A 10,134-nucleotide genomic window follows, 5' to 3' on the forward strand; every position below is an offset into this window, starting at 1 on the left:
TGTTAAGGAGCTTTCACAGCAGCCTTGACCAGAAACCTTTTGATATTGTACAGTATCCAGTAATATGAGTGCTCTTTACAGAAACAGGCACAAGCCTTTCTTGCAGGAGATCTTAGCTCAGTCCTTCCCTCTGACAATGACTTGATTTAAGAGGTACCACTGTGGTTCAATTCAGTTGTTTATGCATGGGCATCTGATGCCATTGGACATGGCCTTCAGTGTCCCTCCAGCATCCATGCGGACACAGGTAGCCCAAACCCTTCTGTCTGATGGTGTTTGAGATACTCCCAATCTTGTCCAGAGGCAATGGATAACCAGATCAAATGCAGTCAGATTAAACTCTTAACCCCCCCGTACATCAAGTTGCAGTCTACAAAACTTGAAGCACCTTTTCCTCCTTGTTTTATAGAACTCCCTGCAAGATCTGCAGATGGGATCTACAGCAGGGCTCTCTTAAGCAGGTACCATTCTGTCCTTCTGTAATACACATACCCAAAGCATCTTAAAGGATAGCTCTTTCCTGTTGCGCTGATTAAAGGTTTATTGGTCTCTCTTGGGAGACTGGTGCACTCCCCATGTGTGTGCCTCCTCTGCATGCTGTGAGCCCACTGAGTATCAAAACAAAATACAAACAATCAGGAGCAAATTGCTTTTTATTTATGCAACAAAGCTAATAGGCATGGAGTGCAGAGGCAGAGGAAGCTCCATCTCCAGCAGCTGAAGACCTCCCAGTGAGCATCAGGTGGAGCCTGGCCTGCCCTCAGCTCCTTGAGGCTTCACCCCCATCCAGCAGTCCCAGGTAAAGTGCCTGAATCCAGTTAGCAGAAGGAAAAAGGGAGAAGCACCGCTTCTGTTTACACCAGAGTGCTGTGGCTTACACCCTATTAGCTTATGAGTTACAACAAGTGATGGATGTATGGGTGAAAACTCAGGAGCAAATACCCCTCCTGAGCAGATCCAGATGACCAGGAGCTAGAAATGCATCTGGTACCAAACCATCATGGCTTGGCTATAGCTGGGAGCAGGGACATAAGGGAGGGCTGCATGTGAGCAGCTCCATCAGAGCAGCCCCAGGACAAGCTCTGGTGCAGACAGCTCTGACTCACTGGTCCTCCCAGCCTCATCCTGGAGAGCAAGTCCGCACCAGCCCCAGAATGATTCCCCCACAGCAGCTGTGTGGGGATGTAAGCAAGGGGAGCTGGGACTCCTGCTGCTTACCATGCTTTTCATCTTAACGCTTGCATAGGGAGGATAAGTACAGGAAGTCCTGCTTACTTCTGGACAGGGTGCTGGGTGGTGGCAGATCAAGGCCAAGAGATTGGCAGCACAAAAGATGGGGGCAAAGTAGGGAGGTGAACATTGATCCCTTGGGGCAATTTGCCCCCCTGCCAGGACACGTTCCTTCTCCTCTGTAGGAAAGCACTCCAACCACATACCTATTTCTCCAGTGTTTATGCACACCTGAGTTTGCCGTCGCCTCTCATCACCATCAGTGCCTACCTCTCCGAGGGCACCCCAAAAGTGCAGTTCATACCTGGAGCCCTGGGGATGAGCTTGGCTCTGACACCGGGCAGACAGGTGAATGCTGCTGGTACCGCAGCTCCGCGGGGGGGAATGACTCCCTGATTTATCTCCAGCCAAATCCTCCCTGATGTAAATCGTAGAAGCTGTCTTGGCAGGGAGCCCCATCCCCTTATATAAGCTGAAATATTGCCCTTTGAGATTTATCCATCACTGCCAGACCGCTGAGCTGTTTGTCTCCAGCAAGGGCCCCAGAAGAGGAGGGGACGGTTGTGTTCGTACCATTTTTGTCTGTGCTAGGTAAATATTATTGCGTATTTTCCCCTGCGTCAGAGGGCCCAGCGCTGCTTGGACAGAGATACCTCTGCTCTGTTATGCTGAGACACTGGCTCAAATACTAGGGATTTAATTTGACCCTGTAAACATCTTTCACAGCTAAATGTTAGATTGTGAGCAGCAGGGGGGTAGAACATCTTTTGGGAGGTTGAAATTTATACACACACACAGAGAAAAAGATTTCTTAAGAAAAATTGAAAGCAGCAAATCACTGTGCATCTGGGAAATGGGCTTTCAGTCAGCTGTAATCCCGTACCCCTTCATGCTTCCTCTCCGCCTTTCCACCCACAGAGATACGCACATGCACACCAACACCTTTGAAACCCTCTACTGCCAAGCAGATGCCCAGCTCATGCTCTGCCCTGCACAACCAGCATCCCTCCAGTCATTTGTACCCCTGTTTGCTGGAGGGATCTGATCCCCATCCCCATGCTCCCACAGTGATTAGATTGCACTGTTGATCCAGGTGTGTTTGGAAATCTATGTGTTTAAATGTTGGTGAGATGACAAGCCTGGCACAGGAAGGCAGCTATTCCCTCTGCAGAGCTCTGAGAAGGCCAAGGGTCTGGCTAATAGACCAGAAGGGGCTGATGAAGTCTGCTGAGTTTTGAAGGGCTCATTACATAGCTGCAAGATTGCAGAAGACAGCAGAACTGGTGCCCAAGCAGTGTAAACCCAGAGATGACGACAGGTAACCTGAAATTATCAGCTGAGACATCGCTTTCCTTTCATTTGAACTGCCACTTGAACTTGAAGATTAAAGTGTTTCCTTGCACTGAAGTTTAGCAAGTGCCCCGTGTCTGTTATCATTCCTGAATCCACTCTCAGGCACGGGTATGACAGGAGCTGTTGTAGAGAGGCTCTAGGGTGGGATCTTATGGCAGAGTTGGGTCAAGTCTTCCTAACTCGGTGACAATACACATCCCCAAGTAGTAGCATCCACTGAGAACTGTTGTCCTGGAGGAGACATCTCTTCTCATTCTGTCCTTGACCTTCCAGTCTCTTCTGGAAAGATCCATTTTGGCTCATCCTGCCTAACCCAATGCATTGAGCTTGGCTCCACTGCTGTTCCCTCAGTACTGAGGCAAACGCTGCCTCTCCAAGGGGAACTCAGCTCGAATGTGCTTTTCTCTGACTGCAAGGGTGGTGGGGGAGCAAATCACTGTCTGTCACAGCATGAATCCCTATCCCATTCCCTATGCTTCCTCTATTTGACACCTCTTATTTCAGTCCTCTTTGCCACCTGGCTTGAGGGAAGAGCCTCACCTGAACCCAAAACCAAAGCAAAACTGGGGTTCAAAGTGAGAGATCCTGCACTAGGTAAACCCCAATTTACAGTAAGGCAGCCCCCCATCCCCTTCAGCATGTTTCTCAAGGGCTGGGGACCATTGTTAGAGAACAATGCAGCATTTTTATAAAAGAGGAGAGCACAGTTAATAAGTTCACTAACTGAGAAAAACACAGCCTTTTAATATCTCTCTTTGTGACTCATAGTGTGAGAGGCAGCTGTTACTACTGGAGTGAAATTCCTTGTTGATTAGTCTTTTAAAGGGCTTCCCAGATAATTAAATAATGATTTCTCTCCCCATTCATTCTAAGTGACAGGAGAGCCTGGCAAACCCACTAAGCATGGAAGGGCAGCATGTTTTCCCAAGCCTTATAGGAGCTTAGCTATTCTGTGGCTAATCCGGTGCTCAAACCCAGCCGCAGATCCCTGCATCAAGGGACAGGCTGTCCCAGTCCACGATGCTCCAGGGGTGACTTGGGTTTTGCTGCCTGAAACATAGAAACAAGGCTTTAGGCCAGGGTTTTGAAATATGACAGGAAGGATGGCCTTACCTGAGTGAACAAATAAAGGTTTTTTCCTGAGCTTCCAAAGAAACTAAGTTTGTCCTGAGGTCTGCATGAGCTGAGCAACACCAATTAATGACTCTGTCTTTCCTGGGCTGTGTTCAGGGCCACAGCTAGAAAGGACAAGGGATATGGGGCCATTTGGGGGTATTTCTGGGATAATCTGGTCTTCAGCACATCTGATGTTTCCACCACATTTCCAAGTCATGGTATGATTCACAATGATTTGTTCAGGCAAGCGTTTCAACCATATTATTTTGTGGCCTCTCTAGGTACATCTCTGTGGTCTGATGGAGTTATTCTCTATTATTTCCACCAAAGCATAAAAGGTAAAGGACAACCTGTGTATTCACTAGGTGCAACACTGTGGTATAGCCAATGAATGCAGGATTCCGGAGCAGAGTAACCGCATCCCCACTTAGTTTCACTTGTTTGCCTTTTAGATAGGCTTCTTATCTCATACCTTACTAAATCAGCAGGAAATTTCAGGACTCAATAACCTGAAAAAAAAACATAAGGTCAGAAATTTGTTATTTTCACCACCAACATATAAAAGGATTCACACGTATCTTACCAAGGAACAAGACTGGTTTGTAGCTTCATTTATAGTGAAACATTTTTCCAGGGAGCAGATGCTTTTATTTAATTGAAAACCAATCAGAAATATCATCTGAGACAGAAAAACATTGACCAGCCACATAAATATGTGAAAATGAGCTTGCGAGGTTTGCCCATTCCTAATTGAGAATCTGTTTCCATGGTTAATTGCGAATCTGTTTAGGGGCAAGGCAGGGGTAGGGTAGATAGAAGGGAGAAAAATATTTAAGAAGCAAGTGCTTTATCAGCAACATACTGTAATGAGAGTCTAGCAAAGAAAACATGGATTCATATTATTTTTTAACTAAGAGCCATCTGGCCATCTTGGCAAGAAGAAAAGATGCACTATTAGCAAGAGAGTCTGAAGAAGTTATTCCAGCCTAAGTGTAACCCACAAGGCACGTTCGGGCACTTGGAAATGCTTGTGTTTGTAATGTCTCCCCAATAGCAGCACTGTTTAACCATTGCATTGACAGGTAAACTGGAGTAGAAGGTGGTTAGGTGGCACTGATGTAGGAGAAAATCAGTCAGTGGTAGAAGCAGAAGTGTTTCTCCTCCCTTTGCTCGGATGCTGAAGGAAGCATCCCCAACTATAGTGCAACCTGGAGATGGACTGAACTTTCTGAGGCAGATTTTGGATGAACTGTCCCCAAACCTGCAGCAATGAAAGCAATGGGCACTGCAAAACTTTCCATGAAAGCCCGGCCGGGGGGAGGATTTACTTATAGAAAACTTGCATTTAAATAGCATTGAGCACTTAGCCTGACAAAAGGCAGGAAATTCAAAGCAAAGGGTGACACTCTGTCTTCAACTTACATTTTTATGCCTTTTATTCCTTTCTTCCCCACAGTGCAAATCAAGGACAAGGGGTCAAATTGACCCCCCTGCATTCAGTGCTGTTCCACCAGAAATGTTTGGTGGCTCAAACCATCAGACTAAACGACTTTTCCTAGGAAAAGGAAGTCTAGGTACGATTCTCTGATTCACAGTGCAGAAGGCTTCCATAGCCACCCTTGTCACTGGGGGTGCAGCATTGCCCAGAAGCATGGGTCCCAAACCCTTGCCCCTGGAGAAAAGGTTAGTGAGACAGAAAGAAATGGGGATGCTTTGTAAACCGGTAACATTCCCTTTGATCTGAGAGGAGTGAAGTAAGGCAGAACCTTTTTCAGATAAACCATGGAAAGAGAGCAGTCCAGGGCATGAAGGCTGAGCTTCTGCAGAGGCTGGAAGAAAGAGGGATGGCTTGTTAAAAGATAAAAGCTTCAAAACCCCAAAGCTGGGCTTCTTGGGCAGGATATATCTTCTCTACTGTCATCTTTAATTCAGTAAGGTGTGTTTTTTACATATGTTCAAAACATTACAAGAAAATGCTAAAAAAAAAAGCAAACAGGAAAACTAACCCGAATTCAAGGAATCTCAAACATTGGGAAGAAGTTCAAACTTAAGGTCAAAATGCTACCACCCCCTAATTCCTTTTTATTAGCTGTGTCCTTGTAAAAAAAAAACAAAACCAAACCTTTTAAGCATCACTACATCATTTGCCACATGAAAGGTCCCTGTTGTGGTTTCTCAGACCTCTCAGAGTGGGGGCACAATGGAGGACTCTACTGCCCATCTCACCAGAGCAGTTTAGGATGCTCTTGCCCTCAGCTCCCTGTCCCTGCATCACAGCCCTGATTCCTGTGAGCTGAAGGGGAGGGAAAGTGTAAGCGCTCATTAGACTGCTCCTGTGCAAAGGCAGCCTCAGACCACCTTCCCTGATGGATCAGGAGGGAACCGAACCTTGCTGGCAGGTTTGTTGGGTGGGAGAACCAGCAGTAGATGCGGTAGCCAACATCTGGCAATAAGGCTGGCTTTTAAACTCTCTGCTGTCTGCAGATATCTCATGCCCTTAGAGTCCCCTGTGGGCAGGCTTAAAAACCAGGTGAGGTGAGCCATTGCTTTACTTGAAATAAAAGACTTGAAATGGGAAAACTGATTTCCCCCCACGGCCTTCAGCACACACAGGAGCCTCCTTCTTGAGGGAGCTGTGCCAGGAATCACAGGGCAGATGTTGTGGTGTAGAAGAGGGGTAAAAGAAGGTCATAAGATTAAATACATGCAGCACATTAGGGGCAAATTTAGGGACTTTGAGAGAGACAGAGAGGCTGGGGCTGCAGTGCCTCTTCATTCCCCACACTAATAAGGAAAACTGAGATAACTGCAAACTGCCCCAGCCTGTGATCAGCCAGCACCCTGAATAACACTACAGAAGGATGGATTTAGCAATAGTAGTTTTGCTGCCATAAGTGCTACACAAGCTGAGGGTGTAACACAGCCCTCTGGGCACAGGCTTGGCTCCTGCTCTGAAAGAACCACCATCAGTTAGCCAAGGGGCTTTCAACCCTCCAAAGGATGCATTGGTTTCTTGAAGAGACCCTCCGGGTGAATAATTATCCTGGGTTGAATCTCGGCCTTCCCCATCCTGATGGTCCCTTTTTAACTGCACCGGGCAGGCAGCAGCAGTGCCACAATGAAGCTGTTCATGGTTTCAGGGGGAGCTGCACGTCCAGATAACTCCTCTTCTGTTCACCCACCAAACACAGCCCTGGCGTTGTGGCTGACACTAAAAGGCTGATTTATGGTGCCTTATGACTGCTTGTAGCAATCTCAGCTGGTAACGTATTGATAAAGTAGTGAAATCCCAGATGCAAGGAACAGTTTCTTCTTCTGCCCAGGAATCTGGGGTAGGTTGAGCTTTGGTTTTGTCTTTTATTAACTACTAGGGGGGAGAAGATAACCAGATCTTTTCTGCCACTCTTAATTAGCAAAGGGAAAAGCAGTGCAAGGTATCATTAGCAGAGGCAAGTTTCTCTTAATATGAGACTGCAGTCAGCCACCCCAGGCGTTCCAAACACATCTGACGGTGCAGGGGCGTTCAAAGTCAGCTCCAAAAGCAGAGGAACTCCTCCACATCCAAACGTTACTGCTCTCCTTATATTGCACTATAAAACCGGGGTGTCAAAAAGGCTAGAGATTTTACACTTAGTGTCAGTGTTTTATAGTCATTAGACTAATTATGCTGGTGGTTTTACCACCTTTATTCTACTAATTGGCCTAAAAGCCAAACAGGGACATCATTACTTTACACAAACAAGCAATTATTGGGCTATAAACACACCCTGGTTTGTGTTCCCTGGGTGAGGAGGGAGCTCCTAATGCTCTCTCTGTGGTGTCTGCCACAATAACAGGCATTACAGATGCACTTGACTTTAGCTCTGCTTACAAAGAGGCCTCAAAGCTGCTGATACAAGAGAGAAACTGGATATTTGTTACCTCTCTACAAATAGATTAAGGAAAATGGCACAGCTCCAGGTTCAGCCCATGCATCGCTCTTTCAGTGCCAGGGTAGCTTGGCTTCAGTTTTGGTTGGGATTTGTCGTATATTTGCTTTCCTAGAAAGGGACTGCTCACTAAATGTGGCCAGAATAGTTTGTTTATGAGACACCCATGGGAAATGTTTTATTTCCAAGAAATTGGGTCTCCTTGCATGCTACTGGGTGAAACATTAGCTACAACTTTCCAAGACTTGTCATTGCCTAGAGACCTGCAAACTACATCTGCTTTGTCCAAAAGGGCAGCGTCTTCCCAGGTTACACTCCCTGGCGGCTCCTCACCAGCTATTGCTCTCCCAGCTGGGCTGTTTCAGCAAATGCTTCCAAAAAACAGTGACTGCTCTTCATTCCTCCTTGCATTCCTGGGAAGGCCATACCTGCTGGCTACAGCTTTTTGCTCTAGGGCTTGATGCACTACATGCATGCAAGCACTGCTTGTGTTTGAAATTAGACTTACTGGAGAGCAAATGTTTAGAAGAGCTGGATTGTGTGTCAACTGGTGACAGGACTGGGGTCTTCATCACTCACAGCAAAGCTTTCGGTACTGTAACTCCTCAGAAATCCTATCACACCTACCTCCAGCAGCAGCATGTGCAAGGGATGCTTTGGAAAGGTATGAAAAAAACAAATGTGAAATCTACCTCAGTATTACCACACTGGCAATATCAATGGTCTAATATCAATATCATAGTCTAATACCTCATTTTATTTTACCACCAGGGAGATAGCTCCCCTTCAAATGAGGTTATAAATTGAATTCCTCTTCGAGTAGACCGAATGTTGACCATTCATTGTTTTAAAGAGGCCACAGTGATTTTCTGTAAGCACCGGGATATCAGGGAAAGATTAGGGGAGTTTGGAAAGGGAACTTTTATCTCAGGCAAAGCAAGGAATGACCTTGCACCTCCCAAAATTCCCTCCCCGGTTTTCCCAGGGTGTGTTAGTCCTCAGCTGAATAGTAAATTGAAATGCAGGGTTGTTGTGAACCCTTAAATAATGGATGTGCCTCCTAGGAAGGAGATCTGTTTTTAAATGTTGGTTAAAACAATTTGTGTGATTAGTCTGAGTTCTGATGCTGAAACCATCTGTGTTTTGCCTAAATAAAGTGCTCGGGACTGAGGTCTTTTTACATTGCTGAAGGGCTTTGAAATCCTTGTGTCCTTACAAGTGTCACTGTTTTCTTAAATGCTTTCCCTGAAGACTTCATCAAGGACCCGCACTTCAAAACTGATGATACAACAAGGTCCATTAGAGGTAAATTACATATGAAGTAAAAGTCAAATGCTCAGTGTTTTGTGTTTTCTGCAGCCTGACTCTGTCTGCTGCATTTACCCAACACATCAGATCTTTGACTCTACAGTTTCTTAAACAAGCCAAGTTTTTGTTTTGTTTATGCTCCATAAATCCATTTAAACCGAGCTAGAATGGTTATTTTTAAGCTATCTCTCAAAGGTTCCTAAGGGACTTCTGCAATATCCAACAGAGCTGGCTCCTCTCCTTTGGAAATAAGAAACTGCAGCTTCAGTGAGAAATGCTATCTGAACAATGTCTTCCTTAAACAGCTCCCAGAAGCACTGCATTTCCAACTCTAAAGGGAATTTGCATGTGTTTCAGCATCAAAGGTTGATATGACCCTATCACCTAGGGACTGTCATGTTATCTAAGTGCCCGCATATCAGGAGCACGATAACATTGTGTGGTTCACAGCTGCTGCAGAAACGACATATTTTCTGAATTAACCTAGGCTCGGATTTATATAAACTGTCCCTGATAACATCTGCCCAGGGCTCTCCTTTGAAAATGTGCCGAGATCCTGCCCAAGCGGGTGCGCTCCTGCAGCTGGGAGCAGAACAAAAACCAAATCAAAGCACCTCACCCCCTGGAAAAGCCGCGCTTGGTTTCGTGGTGCTCACCCCAAGAAGGTAGAACAATGAAGATGTCAAGCGGCTCCTTGGGAGCGAGCCGCTGTGTCTTGTCATGCTTGGACATGAACGGGATGAAAAATGTCTTTATTACCCAGAATGGTAACCTTGAAGTGCACTGGCTGCTTGATCCTATAACTTTCCCATTAGAAGAGAGCGCCCGCAATCCTAATGAGGCACAATAAGTAGATTATGAGACTCCTTTTGTTTTGCTAAGCAGCAGCTTTTTCTGGAAGGAGTCTCACAAAGGTGTGCGGGGCCCTGGTGCGTGGGGCCCGGGGACTGATACGCTGATTTGTTCGGTAGGGCTGAGGAGAAGAATTGGAGAAGACAGCACTAATGTGCACTAGAGCCATGGGGGGCGGGTGCCAGGGCTGCCTAAATTAGACTCATCAGTATAGAGGCTCTGCCCATTGTATCTGGGCTATAAAGCTGTCAGAGAGGAGCCCGATTGAATGTTCCCTCATTCCTACCCTGGCGCTTCCTCGCTCTCAGCAGAGAGCTAAGCCCTGGGATCTTTTGTTTGCATGAGA

This window comes from Pezoporus flaviventris, unplaced genomic scaffold (genome assembly GCF_033815535.1).
Source record: "Pezoporus flaviventris isolate CSIRO_AGI_PZ_B2104156 unplaced genomic scaffold, CSIRO_AGI_Pfla_v1 ptg000002l, whole genome shotgun sequence".
Taxonomy (NCBI): Eukaryota; Metazoa; Chordata; class Aves; order Psittaciformes; family Psittacidae; genus Pezoporus; species Pezoporus flaviventris.